We start from the raw sequence: 18694 nt of genomic DNA on the forward strand, positions 1-18694 counted from the left end.
CTCTTTTTCTGACTCCTAGTGGGAGCTCAGCATGTGCCCATAGAAAGGAGGTCCTGGCCTCGGGCCTTCTCCCGGCTCCCAGAGTCCTCCACGGCTCTCGCCTCGTTAGGCGTCACTTAGCATACCCACGTTGTCCTCTTTCTAGCATTTGCATGCCCCGCCCCTTCCTGTCCTCTGCTTCTAGCCGGCTGGCCGGAAAGCCTGGCAGCCGGGGGATGCTGGGAATCAGGCCAGGATGCCCTGGACAGCTCCCCGACAGGAAGTGGCCGGCGCCTCGCCCTCGCCTACCCGGGACACTGCTCCCCTGTAGCCAAAGGCCTATAGATAAGGCTTGGCCGTTCGTGGCCGTTCGGGGACGGGCGGGGCGGGCAAAGAAGGAAAAGGACTCTGTATTTTCCTTCATTGCTCAGAGAAGCCAAGGGCAGTGTCCACTTCTCTGCCTCCCTCCCTCCCTCCCTCCCTCCCTCCCTCCCTCTCTCTCTCTCTCTCTCTCTCTCCCTCCCTCCCTCTCTTTCCTCATCTCTTTCCGTCTCTACCTCGATCCTACTGACTTGCTGTAAAACTTCCTCAATTCGTTCCCCAGTGAAATGGATCCAAAAACGAAGGAAACTCCGATGCTGGAAAAGCAGTCTCCTTCTGACATTTTTCTCTTCCAAAGTGCAGCGTCTGGATGGAGAAGGAAATAGAAATAAAAAAAAGTTCCAGAAAACGTGAAAAATATATAAATAAATAAATAAAGCGCGTTTGCGGCACATCAATGACATAAATACATAAATAAAGCAAGACGCGGTGACCAGGGTGGTTTTATTCGCGCGCAAACACAGTAGCGCCACTTTACAGGGTTTCGTAGTGAAGCGCTACTTTCGTTTTCTCATCTATCTTTCAACAGCATTGTTTTCCCCGGGTGGGGAAGTGCACCATTCCTGGAGGTACTGCAATACCAGGTTGATGCGTGGAGTGGACAGAGCAAGCTCCTATTCCATCTCCCTGTTCCAAAAATCAATTTAATATATGGTCCCCAGATAGAGGACGTATCAGATATTAAACTGATAAGAACAGATACTACACTTGATCTTAGCCAAAAGGCCGAGAAGCGATAACCAGAATGGTGCCAGAATTCGCACCTCCCGGAGCAATCTCCCTGGCTGACCCGGACCGGGGTCTTCCCTCGCACCGTCGCTTGAGGCCCTTTCGCCTCTTTTTCTGACTCCTAGTGGGAGCTCAGCATGTGCCCATAGAAAGGAGGTCCTGGCCTCGGGCCTTCTCCCGGCTCCCAGAGTCCTCCACGGCTCTCGCCTCGTTAGGCGTCACTTAGCATACCCACGTTGTCCTCTTTCTAGCATTTGCATGCCCCGCCCCTTCCTGTCCTCTGCTTCTAGCCGGCTGGCCGGAAAGCCTGGCAGCCGGGGGATGCTGGGAATCAGGCCAGGATGCCCTGGACAGCTCCCCGACAGGAAGTGGCCGGCGCCTCGCCCTCGCCTACCCGGGACACTGCTCCCCTGTAGCCAAAGGCCTATAGATAAGGCTTGGCCGTTCGTGGCCGTTCGGGGACGGGCGGGGCGGGCAAAGAAGGAAAAGGACTCTGTATTTTCCTTCATTGCTCAGAGAAGCCAAGGGCAGTGTCCACTTCTCTGCCTCCCTCCCTCCCTCCCTCCCTCCCTCCCTCCCTCCCTCTCTCTCTCTCTCTCTCTCTCTCTCTCTCTCTCTCTCTCTCTCTCCCTCCCTCCCTCTCTTTCCTCATCTCTTTCCGTCTCTACCTCGATCCTACTGACTTGCTGTAAAACTTCCTCAATTCGTTCCCCAGTGAAATGGATCCAAAAACGAAGGAAACTCCGATGCTGGAAAAGCAGTCTCCTTCTGACATTTTTCTCTTCCAAAGTGCAGCGTCTGGATGGAGAAGGAAATAGAAATAAAAAAAAGTTCCAGAAAACGTGAAAAATATATAAATAAATAAATAAAGCGCGTTTGCGGCACATCAATGACATAAATACATAAATAAAGCAAGACGCGGTGACCAGGGTGGTTTTATTCGCGCGCAAACACAGTAGCGCCACTTTACAGGGTTTCGTAGTGAAGCGCTACTTTCGTTTTCTCATCTATCTTTCAACAGCATTGTTTTCCCCGGGTGGGGAAGTGCACCATTCCTGGAGGTACTGCAATACCAGGTTGATGCGTGGAGTGGACAGAGCAAGCTCCTATTCCATCTCCCTGTTCCAAAAATCAATTTAATATATGGTCCCCAGATAGAGGACGTATCAGATATTAAACTGATAAGAACAGATACTACACTTGATCTTAGCCAAAAGGCCGAGAAGCGATAACCAGAATGGTGCCAGAATTCGCACCTCCCGGAGCAATCTCCCTGGCTGACCCGGACCGGGGTCTTCCCTCGCACCGTCGCTTGAGGCCCTTTCGCCTCTTTTTCTGACTCCTAGTGGGAGCTCAGCATGTGCCCATAGAAAGGAGGTCCTGGCCTCGGGCCTTCTCCCGGCTCCCAGAGTCCTCCACGGCTCTCGCCTCGTTAGGCGTCACTTAGCATACCCACGTTGTCCTCTTTCTAGCATTTGCATGCCCCGCCCCTTCCTGTCCTCTGCTTCTAGCCGGCTGGCCGGAAAGCCTGGCAGCCGGGGGATGCTGGGAATCAGGCCAGGATGCCCTGGACAGCTCCCCGACAGGAAGTGGCCGGCGCCTCGCCCTCGCCTACCCGGGACACTGCTCCCCTGTAGCCAAAGGCCTATAGATAAGGCTTGGCCGTTCGTGGCCGTTCGGGGACGGGCGGGGCGGGCAAAGAAGAAAAGTACTCTGTATTTTCCTTCATTGCTCAGAGAAGCCAAGGGCAGTGTCCACTTCTCTCCCTCCCTCCCTCCCTCCCTCCCTCCCTCCCTCCCTCCCTCCCTCCCCCTCTCTCTCTCTCTCTCTCTCTCTCTCTCTCTCTCCCTCCCTCCCTCTCTTTCCTCATCTCTTTCCGTCTCTACCTCGATCCTACTGACTTGCTGTAAAACTTCCTCAATTCGTTCCCCAGTGAAATGGATCCAAAAACGAAGGAAACTCCGATGCTGGAAAAGCAGTCTCCTTCTGACATTTTTCTCTTCCAAAGTGCAGCGTCTGGATGGAGAAGGAAATAGAAATAAAAAAAAGTTCCAGAAAACGTGAAAAATATATAAATAAATAAATAAAGCGCGTTTGCGGCACATCAATGACATAAATACATAAATAAAGCAAGACGCGGTGACCAGGGTGGTTTTATTCGCGCGCAAACACAGTAGCGCCACTTTACAGGGTTTCGTAGTGAAGCGCTACTTTCGTTTTCTCATCTATCTTTCAACAGCATTGTTTTCCCCGGGTGGGGAAGTGCACCATTCCTGGAGGTACTGCAATACCAGGTTGATGCGTGGAGTGGACAGAGCAAGCTCCTATTCCATCTCCCTGTTCCAAAAATCAATTTAATATATGGTCCCCAGATAGAGGACGTATCAGATATTAAACTGATAAGAACAGATACTACACTTGATCTTAGCCAAAAGGCCGAGAAGCGATAACCAGAATGGTGCCAGAATTCGCACCTCCCGGAGCAATCTCCCTGGCTGACCCGGACCGGGGTCTTCCCTCGCACCGTCGCTTGAGGCCCTTTCGCCTCTTTTTCTGACTCCTAGTGGGAGCTCAGCATGTGCCCATAGAAAGGAGGTCCTGGCCTCGGGCCTTCTCCCGGCTCCCAGAGTCCTCCACGGCTCTCGCCTCGTTAGGCGTCACTTAGCATACCCACGTTGTCCTCTTTCTAGCATTTGCATGCCCCGCCCCTTCCTGTCCTCTGCTTCTAGCCGGCTGGCCGGAAAGCCTGGCAGCCGGGGGATGCTGGGAATCAGGCCAGGATGCCCTGGACAGCTCCCCGACAGGAAGTGGCCGGCGCCTCGCCCTCGCCTACCCGGGACACTGCTCCCCTGTAGCCAAAGGCCTATAGATAAGGCTTGGCCGTTCGTGGCCGTTCGGGGACGGGCGGGGCGGGCAAAGAAGGAAAAGGACTCTGTATTTTCCTTCATTGCTCAGAGAAGCCAAGGGCAGTGTCCACTTCTCTGCCTCCCTCCCTCCCTCCCTCCCTCCCTCCCTCCCTCCCTCTCTCTCTCCCTCCGTCCCTCTCTTTCCTCATCTCTTTCCGTCTCTACCTCGATCCTACTGACTTGCTGTAAAAGTTCCTCAATTCGTTCCCCAGTGAAATGGATCCAAAAACGAAGGAAACTCCGATGCTGGAAAAGCAGTCTCCTTCTGACATTTTTCTCTTCCAAAGTGCAGCGTCTGGATGGAGAAGGAAATAGAAATAAAAAAAAGTTCCAGAAAACGTGAAAAATATATAAATAAATAAATAAAGCGCGTTTGCGGCACATCAATGACATAAATACATAAATAAAGCAAGACGCGGTGACCAGGGTGGTTTTATTCGCGCGCAAACACAGTAGCGCCACTTTACAGGGTTTCGTAGTGAAGCGCTACTTTCGTTTTCTCATCTATCTTTCAACAGCATTGTTTTCCCCGGGTGGGGAAGTGCACCATTCCTGGAGGTACTGCAATACCAGGTTGATGCGTGGAGTGGACAGAGCAAGCTCCTATTCCATCTCCCTGTTCCAAAAATCAATTTAATATATGGTCCCCAGATAGAGGACGTATCAGATATTAAACTGATAAGAACAGATACTACACTTGATCTTAGCCAAAAGGCCGAGAAGCGATAACCAGAATGGTGCCAGAATTCGCACCTCCCGGAGCAATCTCCCTGGCTGACCCGGACCGGGGTCTTCCCTCGCACCGTCGCTTGAGGCCCTTTCGCCTCTTTTTCTGACTCCTAGTGGGAGCTCAGCATGTGCCCATAGAAAGGAGGTCCTGGCCTCGGGCCTTCTCCCGGCTCCCAGAGTCCTCCACGGCTCTCGCCTCGTTAGGCGTCACTTAGCATACCCACGTTGTCCTCTTTCTAGCATTTGCATGCCCCGCCCCTTCCTGTCCTCTGCTTCTAGCCGGCTGGCCGGAAAGCCTGGCAGCCGGGGGATGCTGGGAATCAGGCCAGGATGCCCTGGACAGCTCCCCGACAGGAAGTGGCCGGCGCCTCGCCCTCGCCTACCCGGGACACTGCTCCCCTGTAGCCAAAGGCCTATAGATAAGGCTTGGCCGTTCGTGGCCGTTCGGGGACGGGCGGGGCGGGCAAAGAAGGAAAAGGACTCTGTATTTTCCTTCATTGCTCAGAGAAGCCAAGGGCAGTGTCCACTTCTCTGCCTCCCTCCCTCCCTCCCTCCCTCCCTCCCTCCCTCCCTCTCTCTCTCCCTCCGTCCCTCTCTTTCCTCATCTCTTTCCGTCTCTACCTCGATCCTACTGACTTGCTGTAAAAGTTCCTCAATTCGTTCCCCAGTGAAATGGATCCAAAAACGAAGGAAACTCCGATGCTGGAAAAGCAGTCTCCTTCTGACATTTTTCTCTTCCAAAGTGCAGCGTCTGGATGGAGAAGGAAATAGAAATAAAAAAAAGTTCCAGAAAACGTGAAAAATATATAAATAAATAAATAAAGCGCGTTTGCGGCACATCAATGACATAAATACATAAATAAAGCAAGACGCGGTGACCAGGGTGGTTTTATTCGCGCGCAAACACAGTAGCGCCACTTTACAGGGTTTCGTAGTGAAGCGCTACTTTCGTTTTCTCATCTATCTTTCAACAGCATTGTTTTCCCCGGGTGGGGAAGTGCACCATTCCTGGAGGTACTGCAATACCAGGTTGATGCGTGGAGTGGACAGAGCAAGCTCCTATTCCATCTCCCTGTTCCAAAAATCAATTTAATATATGGTCCCCAGATAGAGGACGTATCAGATATTAAACTGATAAGAACAGATACTACACTTGATCTTAGCCAAAAGGCCGAGAAGCGATAACCAGAATGGTGCCAGAATTCGCACCTCCCGGAGCAATCTCCCTGGCTGACCCGGACCGGGGTCTTCCCTCGCACCGTCGCTTGAGGCCCTTTCGCCTCTTTTTCTGACTCCTAGTGGGAGCTCAGCATGTGCCCATAGAAAGGAGGTCCTGGCCTCGGGCCTTCTCCCGGCTCCCAGAGTCCTCCACGGCTCTCGCCTCGTTAGGCGTCACTTAGCATACCCACGTTGTCCTCTTTCTAGCATTTGCATGCCCCGCCCCTTCCTGTCCTCTGCTTCTAGCCGGCTGGCCGGAAAGCCTGGCAGCCGGGGGATGCTGGGAATCAGGCCAGGATGCCCTGGACAGCTCCCCGACAGGAAGTGGCCGGCGCCTCGCCCTCGCCTACCCGGGACACTGCTCCCCTGTAGCCAAAGGCCTATAGATAAGGCTTGGCCGTTCGTGGCCGTTCGGGGACGGGCGGGGCGGGCAAAGAAGGAAAAGGACTCTGTATTTTCCTTCATTGCTCAGAGAAGCCAAGGGCAGTGTCCACTTCTCTGCCTCCCTCCCTCCCTCCCTCCCTCCCTCCCTCCCTCCCTCTCTCTCTCTCTCTCTCTCTCTCTCTCTCTCTCTCTCTCTCTCTCCCTCCCTCCCTCTCTTTCCTCATCTCTTTCCGTCTCTACCTCGATCCTACTGACTTGCTGTAAAACTTCCTCAATTCGTTCCCCAGTGAAATGGATCCAAAAACGAAGGAAACTCCGATGCTGGAAAAGCAGTCTCCTTCTGACATTTTTCTCTTCCAAAGTGCAGCGTCTGGATGGAGAAGGAAATAGAAATAAAAAAAAGTTCCAGAAAACGTGAAAAATATATAAATAAATAAATAAAGCGCGTTTGCGGCACATCAATGACATAAATACATAAATAAAGCAAGACGCGGTGACCAGGGTGGTTTTATTCGCGCGCAAACACAGTAGCGCCACTTTACAGGGTTTCGTAGTGAAGCGCTACTTTCGTTTTCTCATCTATCTTTCAACAGCATTGTTTTCCCCGGGTGGGGAAGTGCACCATTCCTGGAGGTACTGCAATACCAGGTTGATGCGTGGAGTGGACAGAGCAAGCTCCTATTCCATCTCCCTGTTCCAAAAATCAATTTAATATATGGTCCCCAGATAGAGGACGTATCAGATATTAAACTGATAAGAACAGATACTACACTTGATCTTAGCCAAAAGGCCGAGAAGCGATAACCAGAATGGTGCCAGAATTCGCACCTCCCGGAGCAATCTCCCTGGCTGACCCGGACCGGGGTCTTCCCTCGCACCGTCGCTTGAGGCCCTTTCGCCTCTTTTTCTGACTCCTAGTGGGAGCTCAGCATGTGCCCATAGAAAGGAGGTCCTGGCCTCGGGCCTTCTCCCGGCTCCCAGAGTCCTCCACGGCTCTCGCCTCGTTAGGCGTCACTTAGCATACCCACGTTGTCCTCTTTCTAGCATTTGCATGCCCCGCCCCTTCCTGTCCTCTGCTTCTAGCCGGCTGGCCGGAAAGCCTGGCAGCCGGGGGATGCTGGGAATCAGGCCAGGATGCCCTGGACAGCTCCCCGACAGGAAGTGGCCGGCGCCTCGCCCTCGCCTACCCGGGACACTGCTCCCCTGTAGCCAAAGGCCTATAGATAAGGCTTGGCCGTTCGTGGCCGTTCGGGGACGGGCGGGGCGGGCAAAGAAGGAAAAGTACTCTGTATTTTCCTTCATTGCTCAGAGAAGCCAAGGGCAGTGTCCACTTCTCTCCCTCCCTCCCTCCCTCCCTCCCTCCCTCCCTCCCTCCCTCCCTCCCCCTCTCTCTCTCTCTCTCTCTCTCTCTCTCTCTCTCCCTCCCTCCCTCTCTTTCCTCATCTCTTTCCGTCTCTACCTCGATCCTACTGACTTGCTGTAAAACTTCCTCAATTCGTTCCCCAGTGAAATGGATCCAAAAACGAAGGAAACTCCGATGCTGGAAAAGCAGTCTCCTTCTGACATTTTTCTCTTCCAAAGTGCAGCGTCTGGATGGAGAAGGAAATAGAAATAAAAAAAAGTTCCAGAAAACGTGAAAAATATATAAATAAATAAATAAAGCGCGTTTGCGGCACATCAATGACATAAATACATAAATAAAGCAAGACGCGGTGACCAGGGTGGTTTTATTCGCGCGCAAACACAGTAGCGCCACTTTACAGGGTTTCGTAGTGAAGCGCTACTTTCGTTTTCTCATCTATCTTTCAACAGCATTGTTTTCCCCGGGTGGGGAAGTGCACCATTCCTGGAGGTACTGCAATACCAGGTTGATGCGTGGAGTGGACAGAGCAAGCTCCTATTCCATCTCCCTGTTCCAAAAATCAATTTAATATATGGTCCCCAGATAGAGGACGTATCAGATATTAAACTGATAAGAACAGATACTACACTTGATCTTAGCCAAAAGGCCGAGAAGCGATAACCAGAATGGTGCCAGAATTCGCACCTCCCGGAGCAATCTCCCTGGCTGACCCGGACCGGGGTCTTCCCTCGCACCGTCGCTTGAGGCCCTTTCGCCTCTTTTTCTGACTCCTAGTGGGAGCTCAGCATGTGCCCATAGAAAGGAGGTCCTGGCCTCGGGCCTTCTCCCGGCTCCCAGAGTCCTCCACGGCTCTCGCCTCGTTAGGCGTCACTTAGCATACCCACGTTGTCCTCTTTCTAGCATTTGCATGCCCCGCCCCTTCCTGTCCTCTGCTTCTAGCCGGCTGGCCGGAAAGCCTGGCAGCCGGGGGATGCTGGGAATCAGGCCAGGATGCCCTGGACAGCTCCCCGACAGGAAGTGGCCGGCGCCTCGCCCTCGCCTACCCGGGACACTGCTCCCCTGTAGCCAAAGGCCTATAGATAAGGCTTGGCCGTTCGTGGCCGTTCGGGGACGGGCGGGGCGGGCAAAGAAGGAAAAGGACTCTGTATTTTCCTTCATTGCTCAGAGAAGCCAAGGGCAGTGTCCACTTCTCTGCCTCCCTCCCTCCCTCCCTCCCTCCCTCCCTCCCTCCCTCTCTCTCTCTCTCTCTCTCTCTCTCTCTCTCTCTCTCTCTCTCTCCCTCCCTCCCTCTCTTTCCTCATCTCTTTCCGTCTCTACCTCGATCCTACTGACTTGCTGTAAAACTTCCTCAATTCGTTCCCCAGTGAAATGGATCCAAAAACGAAGGAAACTCCGATGCTGGAAAAGCAGTCTCCTTCTGACATTTTTCTCTTCCAAAGTGCAGCGTCTGGATGGAGAAGGAAATAGAAATAAAAAAAAGTTCCAGAAAACGTGAAAAATATATAAATAAATAAATAAAGCGCGTTTGCGGCACATCAATGACATAAATACATAAATAAAGCAAGACGCGGTGACCAGGGTGGTTTTATTCGCGCGCAAACACAGTAGCGCCACTTTACAGGGTTTCGTAGTGAAGCGCTACTTTCGTTTTCTCATCTATCTTTCAACAGCATTGTTTTCCCCGGGTGGGGAAGTGCACCATTCCTGGAGGTACTGCAATACCAGGTTGATGCGTGGAGTGGACAGAGCAAGCTCCTATTCCATCTCCCTGTTCCAAAAATCAATTTAATATATGGTCCCCAGATAGAGGACGTATCAGATATTAAACTGATAAGAACAGATACTACACTTGATCTTAGCCAAAAGGCCGAGAAGCGATAACCAGAATGGTGCCAGAATTCGCACCTCCCGGAGCAATCTCCCTGGCTGACCCGGACCGGGGTCTTCCCTCGCACCGTCGCTTGAGGCCCTTTCGCCTCTTTTTCTGACTCCTAGTGGGAGCTCAGCATGTGCCCATAGAAAGGAGGTCCTGGCCTCGGGCCTTCTCCCGGCTCCCAGAGTCCTCCACGGCTCTCGCCTCGTTAGGCGTCACTTAGCATACCCACGTTGTCCTCTTTCTAGCATTTGCATGCCCCGCCCCTTCCTGTCCTCTGCTTCTAGCCGGCTGGCCGGAAAGCCTGGCAGCCGGGGGATGCTGGGAATCAGGCCAGGATGCCCTGGACAGCTCCCCGACAGGAAGTGGCCGGCGCCTCGCCCTCGCCTACCCGGGACACTGCTCCCCTGTAGCCAAAGGCCTATAGATAAGGCTTGGCCGTTCGTGGCCGTTCGGGGACGGGCGGGGCGGGCAAAGAAGGAAAAGTACTCTGTATTTTCCTTCATTGCTCAGAGAAGCCAAGGGCAGTGTCCACTTCTCTCCCTCCCTCCCTCCCTCCCTCCCTCCCTCCCTCCCTCCCTCCCTCCCCCTCTCTCTCTCTCTCTCTCTCTCTCTCTCTCTCTCCCTCCCTCCCTCTCTTTCCTCATCTCTTTCCGTCTCTACCTCGATCCTACTGACTTGCTGTAAAACTTCCTCAATTCGTTCCCCAGTGAAATGGATCCAAAAACGAAGGAAACTCCGATGCTGGAAAAGCAGTCTCCTTCTGACATTTTTCTCTTCCAAAGTGCAGCGTCTGGATGGAGAAGGAAATAGAAATAAAAAAAAGTTCCAGAAAACGTGAAAAATATATAAATAAATAAATAAAGCGCGTTTGCGGCACATCAATGACATAAATACATAAATAAAGCAAGACGCGGTGACCAGGGTGGTTTTATTCGCGCGCAAACACAGTAGCGCCACTTTACAGGGTTTCGTAGTGAAGCGCTACTTTCGTTTTCTCATCTATCTTTCAACAGCATTGTTTTCCCCGGGTGGGGAAGTGCACCATTCCTGGAGGTACTGCAATACCAGGTTGATGCGTGGAGTGGACAGAGCAAGCTCCTATTCCATCTCCCTGTTCCAAAAATCAATTTAATATATGGTCCCCAGATAGAGGACGTATCAGATATTAAACTGATAAGAACAGATACTACACTTGATCTTAGCCAAAAGGCCGAGAAGCGATAACCAGAATGGTGCCAGAATTCGCACCTCCCGGAGCAATCTCCCTGGCTGACCCGGACCGGGGTCTTCCCTCGCACCGTCGCTTGAGGCCCTTTCGCCTCTTTTTCTGACTCCTAGTGGGAGCTCAGCATGTGCCCATAGAAAGGAGGTCCTGGCCTCGGGCCTTCTCCCGGCTCCCAGAGTCCTCCACGGCTCTCGCCTCGTTAGGCGTCACTTAGCATACCCACGTTGTCCTCTTTCTAGCATTTGCATGCCCCGCCCCTTCCTGTCCTCTGCTTCTAGCCGGCTGGCCGGAAAGCCTGGCAGCCGGGGGATGCTGGGAATCAGGCCAGGATGCCCTGGACAGCTCCCCGACAGGAAGTGGCCGGCGCCTCGCCCTCGCCTACCCGGGACACTGCTCCCCTGTAGCCAAAGGCCTATAGATAAGGCTTGGCCGTTCGTGGCCGTTCGGGGACGGGCGGGGCGGGCAAAGAAGGAAAAGGACTCTGTATTTTCCTTCATTGCTCAGAGAAGCCAAGGGCAGTGTCCACTTCTCTGCCTCCCTCCCTCCCTCCCTCCCTCCCTCCCTCCCTCCCTCTCTCTCTCCCTCCGTCCCTCTCTTTCCTCATCTCTTTCCGTCTCTACCTCGATCCTACTGACTTGCTGTAAAAGTTCCTCAATTCGTTCCCCAGTGAAATGGATCCAAAAACGAAGGAAACTCCGATGCTGGAAAAGCAGTCTCCTTCTGACATTTTTCTCTTCCAAAGTGCAGCGTCTGGATGGAGAAGGAAATAGAAATAAAAAAAAGTTCCAGAAAACGTGAAAAATATATAAATAAATAAATAAAGCGCGTTTGCGGCACATCAATGACATAAATACATAAATAAAGCAAGACGCGGTGACCAGGGTGGTTTTATTCGCGCGCAAACACAGTAGCGCCACTTTACAGGGTTTCGTAGTGAAGCGCTACTTTCGTTTTCTCATCTATCTTTCAACAGCATTGTTTTCCCCGGGTGGGGAAGTGCACCATTCCTGGAGGTACTGCAATACCAGGTTGATGCGTGGAGTGGACAGAGCAAGCTCCTATTCCATCTCCCTGTTCCAAAAATCAATTTAATATATGGTCCCCAGATAGAGGACGTATCAGATATTAAACTGATAAGAACAGATACTACACTTGATCTTAGCCAAAAGGCCGAGAAGCGATAACCAGAATGGTGCCAGAATTCGCACCTCCCGGAGCAATCTCCCTGGCTGACCCGGACCGGGGTCTTCCCTCGCACCGTCGCTTGAGGCCCTTTCGCCTCTTTTTCTGACTCCTAGTGGGAGCTCAGCATGTGCCCATAGAAAGGAGGTCCTGGCCTCGGGCCTTCTCCCGGCTCCCAGAGTCCTCCACGGCTCTCGCCTCGTTAGGCGTCACTTAGCATACCCACGTTGTCCTCTTTCTAGCATTTGCATGCCCCGCCCCTTCCTGTCCTCTGCTTCTAGCCGGCTGGCCGGAAAGCCTGGCAGCCGGGGGATGCTGGGAATCAGGCCAGGATGCCCTGGACAGCTCCCCGACAGGAAGTGGCCGGCGCCTCGCCCTCGCCTACCCGGGACACTGCTCCCCTGTAGCCAAAGGCCTATAGATAAGGCTTGGCCGTTCGTGGCCGTTCGGGGACGGGCGGGGCGGGCAAAGAAGGAAAAGGACTCTGTATTTTCCTTCATTGCTCAGAGAAGCCAAGGGCAGTGTCCACTTCTCTGCCTCCCTCCCTCCCTCCCTCCCTCCCTCCCTCCCTCCCTCTCTCTCTCCCTCCGTCCCTCTCTTTCCTCATCTCTTTCCGTCTCTACCTCGATCCTACTGACTTGCTGTAAAAGTTCCTCAATTCGTTCCCCAGTGAAATGGATCCAAAAACGAAGGAAACTCCGATGCTGGAAAAGCAGTCTCCTTCTGACATTTTTCTCTTCCAAAGTGCAGCGTCTGGATGGAGAAGGAAATAGAAATAAAAAAAAGTTCCAGAAAACGTGAAAAATATATAAATAAATAAATAAAGCGCGTTTGCGGCACATCAATGACATAAATACATAAATAAAGCAAGACGCGGTGACCAGGGTGGTTTTATTCGCGCGCAAACACAGTAGCGCCACTTTACAGGGTTTCGTAGTGAAGCGCTACTTTCGTTTTCTCATCTATCTTTCAACAGCATTGTTTTCCCCGGGTGGGGAAGTGCACCATTCCTGGAGGTACTGCAATACCAGGTTGATGCGTGGAGTGGACAGAGCAAGCTCCTATTCCATCTCCCTGTTCCAAAAATCAATTTAATATATGGTCCCCAGATAGAGGACGTATCAGATATTAAACTGATAAGAACAGATACTACACTTGATCTTAGCCAAAAGGCCGAGAAGCGATAACCAGAATGGTGCCAGAATTCGCACCTCCCGGAGCAATCTCCCTGGCTGACCCGGACCGGGGTCTTCCCTCGCACCGTCGCTTGAGGCCCTTTCGCCTCTTTTTCTGACTCCTAGTGGGAGCTCAGCATGTGCCCATAGAAAGGAGGTCCTGGCCTCGGGCCTTCTCCCGGCTCCCAGAGTCCTCCACGGCTCTCGCCTCGTTAGGCGTCACTTAGCATACCCACGTTGTCCTCTTTCTAGCATTTGCATGCCCCGCCCCTTCCTGTCCTCTGCTTCTAGCCGGCTGGCCGGAAAGCCTGGCAGCCGGGGGATGCTGGGAATCAGGCCAGGATGCCCTGGACAGCTCCCCGACAGGAAGTGGCCGGCGCCTCGCCCTCGCCTACCCGGGACACTGCTCCCCTGTAGCCAAAGGCCTATAGATAAGGCTTGGCCGTTCGTGGCCGTTCGGGGACGGGCGGGGCGGGCAAAGAAGGAAAAGGACTCTGTATTTTCCTTCATTGCTCAGAGAAGCCAAGGGCAGTGTCCACTTCTCTGCCTCCCTCCCTCCCTCCCTCCCTCCCTCCCTCCCTCCCTCTCTCTCTCCCTCCGTCCCTCTCTTTCCTCATCTCTTTCCGTCTCTACCTCGATCCTACTGACTTGCTGTAAAAGTTCCTCAATTCGTTCCCCAGTGAAATGGATCCAAAAACGAAGGAAACTCCGATGCTGGAAAAGCAGTCTCCTTCTGACATTTTTCTCTTCCAAAGTGCAGCGTCTGGATGGAGAAGGAAATAGAAATAAAAAAAAGTTCCAGAAAACGTGAAAAATATATAAATAAATAAATAAAGCGCGTTTGCGGCACATCAATGACATAAATACATAAATAAAGCAAGACGCGGTGACCAGGGTGGTTTTATTCGCGCGCAAACACAGTAGCGCCACTTTACAGGGTTTCGTAGTGAAGCGCTACTTTCGTTTTCTCATCTATCTTTCAACAGCATTGTTTTCCCCGGGTGGGGAAGTGCACCATTCCTGGAGGTACTGCAATACCAGGTTGATGCGTGGAGTGGACAGAGCAAGCTCCTATTCCATCTCCCTGTTCCAAAAATCAATTTAATATATGGTCCCCAGATAGAGGACGTATCAGATATTAAACTGATAAGAACAGATACTACACTTGATCTTAGCCAAAAGGCCGAGAAGCGATAACCAGAATGGTGCCAGAATTCGCACCTCCCGGAGCAATCTCCCTGGCTGACCCGGACCGGGGTCTTCCCTCGCACCGTCGCTTGAGGCCCTTTCGCCTCTTTTTCTGACTCCTAGTGGGAGCTCAGCATGTGCCCATAGAAAGGAGGTCCTGGCCTCGGGCCTTCTCCCGGCTCCCAGAGTCCTCCACGGCTCTCGCCTCGTTAGGCGTCACTTAGCATACCCACGTTGTCCTCTTTCTAGCATTTGCATGCCCCGCCCCTTCCTGTCCTCTGCTTCTAGCCGGCTGGCCGGAAAGCCTGGCAGCCGGGGGATGCTGGGAATCAGGCCAGGATGCCCTGGACAGCTCCCCGACAGGAAGTGGCCGGCGCCTCGCCCTCGCCTACCCGGGACACTGCTCCCCTGTAGCCAAAGGCCTATAGATAAGGCTTGGCCGTTCGTGGCCGTTCGGGGACGGGCGGGGCGGGCAAAGAAGGAAAAGGACTCTGTATTTTCCTTCATTGCTCAGAGAAGCCAAGGGCAGTGTCCACTTCTCTGCCTCCCTCCCTCCCTCCCTCCCTCCCTCCCTCTCTCTCTCCCTCCCTCCCTCTCTTTCCTCATCTCTTTCCGTCTCTACCTCGATCCTACTGACTTGCTGTAAAAGTTCCTCAATTCGTTCCCCAGTGAAATGGATCCAAAAACGAAGGAAACTCCGATGCTGGAAAAGCAGTCTCCTTCTGACATTTTTCTCTTCCAAAGTGCAGCGTCTGGATGGAGAAGGAAATAGAAATAAAAAAAAGTTCCAGAAAACGTGAAAAATATATAAATAAATAAATAAAGCGCGTTTGCGGCACATCAATGACATAAATACATAAATAAAGCAAGACGCGGTGACCAGGGTGGTTTTATTCGCGCGCAAACACAGTAGCGCCACTTTACAGGGTTTCGTAGTGAAGCGCTACTTTCGTTTTCTCATCTATCTTTCAACAGCATTGTTTTCCCCGGGTGGGGAAGTGCACCATTCCTGGAGGTACTGCAATACCAGGTTGATGCGTGGAGTGGACAGAGCAAGCTCCTATTCCATCTCCCTGTTCCAAAAATCAATTTAATATATGGTCCCCAGATAGAGGACGTATCAGATATTAAACTGATAAGAACAGATACTACACTTGATCTTAGCCAAAAGGCCGAGAAGCGATAACCAGAATGGTGCCAGAATTCGCACCTCCCGGAGCAATCTCCCTGGCTGACCCGGACCGGGGTCTTCCCTCGCACCGTCGCTTGAGGCCCTTTCGCCTCTTTTTCTGACTCCTAGTGGGAGCTCAGCATGTGCCCATAGAAAGGAGGTCCTGGCCTCGGGCCTTCTCCCGGCTCCCAGAGTCCTCCACGGCTCTCGCCTCGTTAGGCGTCACTTAGCATACCCACGTTGTCCTCTTTCTAGCATTTGCATGCCCCGCCCCTTCCTGTCCTCTGCTTCTAGCCGGCTGGCCGGAAAGCCTGGCAGCCGGGGGATGCTGGGAATCAGGCCAGGATGCCCTGGACAGCTCCCCGACAGGAAGTGGCCGGCGCCTCGCCCTCGCCTACCCGGGACACTGCTCCCCTGTAGCCAAAGGCCTATAGATAAGGCTTGGCCGTTCGTGGCCGTTCGGGGACGGGCGGGGCGGGCAAAGAAGGAAAAGGACTCTGTATTTTCCTTCATTGCTCAGAGAAGCCAAGGGCAGTGTCCACTTCTCTGCCTCCCTCCCTCCCTCCCTCCCTCCCTCCCTCCCTCTCTCTCTCTCTCTCTCTCTCTCCCTCCCTCCCTCTCTTTCCTCATCTCTTTCCGTCTCTACCTCGATCCTACTGACTTGCTGTAAAACTTCCTCAATTCGTTCCCCAGTGAAATGGATCCAAAAACGAAGGAAACTCCGATGCTGGAAAAGCAGTCTCCTTCTGACATTTTTCTCTTCCAAAGTGCAGCGTCTGGATGGAGAAGGAAATAGAAATAAAAAAAAGTTCCAGAAAACGTGAAAAATATATAAATAAATAAATAAAGCGCGTTTGCGGCACATCAATGACATAAATACATAAATAAAGCAAGACGCGGTGACCAGGGTGGTTTTATTCGCGCGCAAACACAGTAGCGCCACTTTACAGGGTTTCGTAGTGAAGCGCTACTTTCGTTTTCTCATCTATCTTTCAACAGCATTGTTTTCCCCGGGTGGGGAAGTGCACCATTCCTGGAGGTACTGCAATACCAGGTTGATGCGTGGAGTGGACAGAGCAAGCTCCTATTCCATCTCCCTGTTCCAAAAATCAATTTAATATATGGTCCCCAGATAGAGGACGTATCAGATATTAAACTGATAAGAACAGATACTACACTTGATCTTAGCCAAAAGGCCGAGAAGCGATAACCAGAATGGTGCCAGAATTCGCACCTCCCGGAGCAATCTCCCTGGCTGACCCGGACCGGGGTCTTCCCTCGCACCGTCGCTTGAGGCCCTTTCGCCTCTTTTTCTGACTCCTAGTGGGAGCTCAGCATGTGCCCATAGAAAGGAGGTCCTGGCCTCGGGCCTTCTCCCGGCTCCCAGAGTCCTCCACGGCTCTCGCCTCGTTAGGCGTCATTAGCATACCCACGTTGTCCTCTTTCTAGCATTTGCATGCCCCGCCCCTTCCTGTCCTCTGCTTCTAGCCGGCTGGCCGGAAAGCCTGGCAGCCGGGGGATGCTGGGAATCAGGCCAGGATGCCCTGGACAGCTCCCCGACAGGAAGTGGCCGGCGCCTCGCCCTCGCCTACCCGGGACACTGCTCCCCTGTAGCCAAAGGCCTATAGATAAGGCTTGGCCGTTCGTGGCCGTTCGGGGACGGGCGGGGCGGGCAAAGAAGGAAAAGTACTCTGTATTTTCCTTCATTGCTCAGAGAAGCCAAGGGCAGTGTCCACTTCTCTCCCTCCCTCCCTCCCTCCCTCCCTCCCTCCCTCCCTCCCTCCCTCCCCCTCTCTCTCTCTCTCTCTCTCTCTCTCTCTCTCTCCCTCCCTCCCTCTCTTTCCTCATCTCTTTCCGTCTCTACCTCGATCCTACTGACTTGCTGTAAAACTTCCTCAATTCGTTCCCCAGTGAAATGGATCCAAAAACGAAGGAAACTCCGATGCTGGAAAAGCAGTCTCCTTCTGACATTTTTCTCTTCCAAAGTGCAGCGTCTGGATGGAGAAGGAAATAGAAATAAAAAAAAGTTCCAGAAAACGTGAAAAATATATAAATAAATAAATAAAGCGCGTTTGCGGCACATCAATGACATAAATACATAAATAAAGCAAGACGCGGTGACCAGGGTGGTTTTATTCGCGCGCAAACACAGTAGCGCCACTTTACAGGGTTTCGTAGTGAAGCGCTACTTTCGTTTTCTCATCTATCTTTCAACAGCATTGTTTTCCCCGGGTGGGGAAGTGCACCATTCCTGGAGGTACTGCAATACCAGGTTGATGCGTGGAGTGGACAGAGCAAGCTCCTATTCCATCTCCCTGTTCCAAAAATCAATTTAATATATGGTCCCCAGATAGAGGACGTATCAGATATTAAACTGATAAGAACAGATACTACACTTGATCTTAGCCAAAAGGCCGAGAAGCGATAACCAGAATGGTGCCAGAATTCGCACCTCCCGGAGCAATCTCCCTGGCTGACCCGGACCGGGGTCTTCCCTCGCACCGTCGCTTGAGGCCCTTTCGCCTCTTTTTCTGACTCCTAGTGGGAGCTCAGCATGTGCCCATAGAAAGGAGGTCCTGGCCTCGGGCCTTCTCCCGGCTCCCAGAGTCCTCCACGGCTCTCGCCTCGTTAGGCGTCACTTAGCATACCCACGTTGTCCTCTTTCTAGCATTTGCATGCCCCGCCCCTTCCTGTCCTCTGCTTCTAGCCGGCTGGCCGGAAAGCCTGGCAGCCGGGGGATGCTGGGAATCAGGCCAGGATGCCCTGGACAGCTCCCCGACAGGAAGTGGCCGGCGCCTCGCCCTCGCCTACCCGGGACACTGCTCCCCTGTAGCCAAAGGCCTATAGATAAGGCTTGGCCGTTCGTGGCCGTTCGGGGACGGGCGGGGCGGGCAAAGAAGGAAAAGGACTCTGTATTTTCCTTCATTGCTCAGAGAAGCCAAGGGCAGTGTCCACTTCTCTGCCTCCCTCCCTCCCTCCCTCCCTCCCTCCCTCCCTCCCTCTCTCTCTCCCTCCGTCCCTCTCTTTCCTCATCTCTTTCCGTCTCTACCTCGATCCTACTGACTTGCTGTAAAAGTTCCTCAATTCGTTCCCCAGTGAAATGGATCCAAAAACGAAGGAAACTCCGATGCTGGAAAAGCAGTCTCCTTCTGACATTTTTCTCTTCCAAAGTGCAGCGTCTGGATGGA

General features: G+C 52.8%; 15 non-coding genes across 15 annotated transcripts; all 15 read right to left on the bottom strand.

The window, feature by feature from the left end:
- Window positions 1-907: 907 nt before the first annotated feature.
- Window positions 908-1098, bottom strand: LOC146816944 (U2 spliceosomal RNA). Its single transcript, XR_014964619.1, has one exon. It is a non-coding gene; the product is annotated as a U2 spliceosomal RNA (small nuclear RNA).
- A 1030-nt stretch (window positions 1099-2128) lies between these two features.
- LOC146816945 (U2 spliceosomal RNA) lies at window positions 2129-2319 on the bottom strand. The gene has a single exon (XR_014964620.1). It is a non-coding gene; the product is annotated as a U2 spliceosomal RNA (small nuclear RNA).
- Window positions 2320-3346: 1027 nt separating this feature from the next.
- LOC146816946 (U2 spliceosomal RNA) lies at window positions 3347-3537 on the bottom strand. Its single transcript, XR_014964622.1, has one exon. It is a non-coding gene; the product is annotated as a U2 spliceosomal RNA (small nuclear RNA).
- A 994-nt stretch (window positions 3538-4531) lies between these two features.
- LOC146816947 (U2 spliceosomal RNA) lies at window positions 4532-4722 on the bottom strand. Its single transcript, XR_014964623.1, has one exon. It is a non-coding gene; the product is annotated as a U2 spliceosomal RNA (small nuclear RNA).
- A 994-nt stretch (window positions 4723-5716) lies between these two features.
- On the bottom strand, window positions 5717-5907 carry LOC146816948 (U2 spliceosomal RNA). The gene has a single exon (XR_014964624.1). It is a non-coding gene; the product is annotated as a U2 spliceosomal RNA (small nuclear RNA).
- Window positions 5908-6937: 1030 nt separating this feature from the next.
- Window positions 6938-7128, bottom strand: LOC146816949 (U2 spliceosomal RNA). The gene has a single exon (XR_014964625.1). It is a non-coding gene; the product is annotated as a U2 spliceosomal RNA (small nuclear RNA).
- A 1028-nt stretch (window positions 7129-8156) lies between these two features.
- Window positions 8157-8347, bottom strand: LOC146816950 (U2 spliceosomal RNA). Its single transcript, XR_014964626.1, has one exon. It is a non-coding gene; the product is annotated as a U2 spliceosomal RNA (small nuclear RNA).
- A 1030-nt stretch (window positions 8348-9377) lies between these two features.
- Window positions 9378-9568, bottom strand: LOC146816951 (U2 spliceosomal RNA). Its single transcript, XR_014964627.1, has one exon. It is a non-coding gene; the product is annotated as a U2 spliceosomal RNA (small nuclear RNA).
- A 1028-nt stretch (window positions 9569-10596) lies between these two features.
- Window positions 10597-10787, bottom strand: LOC146816952 (U2 spliceosomal RNA). The gene has a single exon (XR_014964628.1). It is a non-coding gene; the product is annotated as a U2 spliceosomal RNA (small nuclear RNA).
- A 994-nt stretch (window positions 10788-11781) lies between these two features.
- Window positions 11782-11972, bottom strand: LOC146816953 (U2 spliceosomal RNA). Its single transcript, XR_014964629.1, has one exon. It is a non-coding gene; the product is annotated as a U2 spliceosomal RNA (small nuclear RNA).
- Window positions 11973-12966: 994 nt separating this feature from the next.
- Window positions 12967-13157, bottom strand: LOC146816954 (U2 spliceosomal RNA). The gene has a single exon (XR_014964630.1). It is a non-coding gene; the product is annotated as a U2 spliceosomal RNA (small nuclear RNA).
- A 994-nt stretch (window positions 13158-14151) lies between these two features.
- LOC146816955 (U2 spliceosomal RNA) lies at window positions 14152-14342 on the bottom strand. Its single transcript, XR_014964631.1, has one exon. It is a non-coding gene; the product is annotated as a U2 spliceosomal RNA (small nuclear RNA).
- Window positions 14343-15328: 986 nt separating this feature from the next.
- Window positions 15329-15519, bottom strand: LOC146816956 (U2 spliceosomal RNA). Its single transcript, XR_014964633.1, has one exon. It is a non-coding gene; the product is annotated as a U2 spliceosomal RNA (small nuclear RNA).
- Window positions 15520-16523: 1004 nt separating this feature from the next.
- Window positions 16524-16714, bottom strand: LOC146816957 (U2 spliceosomal RNA). Its single transcript, XR_014964634.1, has one exon. It is a non-coding gene; the product is annotated as a U2 spliceosomal RNA (small nuclear RNA).
- A 1027-nt stretch (window positions 16715-17741) lies between these two features.
- Window positions 17742-17932, bottom strand: LOC146816958 (U2 spliceosomal RNA). Its single transcript, XR_014964635.1, has one exon. It is a non-coding gene; the product is annotated as a U2 spliceosomal RNA (small nuclear RNA).
- Window positions 17933-18694: the final 762 nt, after the last annotated feature.

The sequence above is a fragment of the Triturus cristatus genome, chromosome 6 (assembly GCF_964204655.1).
Source record: "Triturus cristatus chromosome 6, aTriCri1.1, whole genome shotgun sequence".
Taxonomy (NCBI): Eukaryota; Metazoa; Chordata; class Amphibia; order Caudata; family Salamandridae; genus Triturus; species Triturus cristatus.